We start from the raw sequence: 2,053 nt of genomic DNA on the forward strand, positions 1-2,053 counted from the left end.
GGGTCCTGCACCCATCATCATGTTCCTTCTGGGTCCTGCACCCATCGCGACGTCACCTGTGGGTCCTGCACCCATCATCATGTTCCTTCTGGGTCCTGAACCCATCGCAATGTCCCCTTTGGGTCCTACACCCATCAAAACATCCCATGTGGGTCCTGCACCCATCATGATGTTCCTTGTGGGTCCTGCACCCATCACAATGTTCCTTGTGGGTCCTGCTCCCATTGTAATGTCACCTGTGGGTCCTGCACCCGTTCTAATGTCTCCTGCGGATCCTACACCCATCACAACGTCCCCTGTGGATCCTGCACCCATCACAACGTCCCCTGTGGGTCCTGCACCCATTGCAACATCCCCTGTGGGTCCTACAGGCATCACAATGTCCTCTGTAGGTCCTGCATCCTTCGCAATGTCCCCTGTGGGTCCTACACCCATTGTAACATCACCTCTGGGTCCTACACCCATCACAATGTTCCTTGTGGGTCCTGCACCCATTGCAACGTCCCCTGTGGGTCCTGCACCCATTGCAACATCTCCTATGGATCCTGCACCCATCACAATGTTCCTTGTGGGTCCTGCACCCATTGCAATGTCCCCTGTAGGTCCTACACACATCGCAACATCCTCTTGGATCCTACACCCATTGCAACATCACCTGTGGGTCCTGCACCCATCACAATGTTCATTGTGGGTCCTGCACCCATCCCAATGTCCCCTGTGGGTCCTGCACCCATTGCAACGTCCCCTGTGGGTCTTGCACCCATCCCAATGTCCCCTGTGGGTCCTGCACCCATCACAATGTTCCCTGTGGGTCCTACAGGCATCTCAGCATCTCCTGTGGATCCTGCACCCATCCCAACGTCCCCTGTGGGTCCTGCACCCATCACAATGTTCCTTGTGGGTCCTGCTCCCATTGTAATGTCACCTGTGGGTCCTGCACCCGTTCTAATGTCTCCTGCGGATCCTACACCCATCACAACGTCCCCTGTGGATCCTGCACCCATCACAACGTCCCCTGTGGGTCCTGCACCCATTGCAACATCCCCTGTGGGTCCTACAGGCATCACAATGTCCTCTGTAGGTCCTGCATCCTTTGCAATGTCCCCTGTGGGTCCTACACCCATTGTAACATCACCTCTGGGTCCTACACCCATCACAATGTCCCTTGTGGGTCCTGCACCCATCGCAACATCCCCTGTGGGTCCTGCACCCATTGCAACATCTCCTATGGATCCCGCACCCATCACAATGTTCCTTGTGGGTCCTGCACCCATCGCAATGTCCCCTGTAGGTCCTACACACATCGCAACATCCTCTTGGATCCTACACCCATTGCAACATCACCTGTGGGTCCTGCACCCATCACAATGTTCATTGTGGGTCCTGCACCCATCACAATGTCCCCTGTGGGTCCTGCACCCATCACAATGTTCCTTGTGGATCCAGCACCCATCACAACTTCCCTGTGGGTCCTGCACCCATCGCAACATCTCCTGTGGGTCCTGCACCCATTGCAACGTCCCCTGTGGGTCTTGCACCCATCCCAATGTCCCCTGTGGGTCCTGCACCCATCACAATGTTCCCTGTGGGTCCTACAGGCATCTCAGCGTCTCCTGTGGATCCTGCACCCATCCCAACGTCCCCTGTGGGTCCTGCACCCATCATAATGTTCCCTGTGGGTCCTACAGGCATCTCAACATCTCCTGTGGGTCCTGCACCCATCCCAACGTCCTCAGCAGACCTTTTGCAAGGAAAACATCGCAGGTGAAGAAAACCAGATGCACATTTTTTTTTCACGTCCTGACTCCACCACGTGCACCAGGAACTCCCAATTCTTAGGAACTCCGGAGGCAGTTTTGCAACTTTGACCTGCTGGGACTGTGCCAGGACCTGATGGCCCCAACCCTTTTTGTAATATTCTGCTGAATTAGCTGAAATCAGCCCTTTTTGGAGCCAATTCCTTCTTCTGTCGGTCCCAGGGGGAGCTCTGTGGAGAGCTTCTCAAGAAAAACCAGATAAGCCCCATTTGGTTATAAAAAGGGAGGTATTTTGG

The sequence above is a fragment of the Grus americana genome, chromosome 27, assembly GCF_028858705.1.
Source record: "Grus americana isolate bGruAme1 chromosome 27, bGruAme1.mat, whole genome shotgun sequence".
NCBI classification, from domain to species: domain Eukaryota; kingdom Metazoa; phylum Chordata; class Aves; order Gruiformes; family Gruidae; genus Grus; species Grus americana.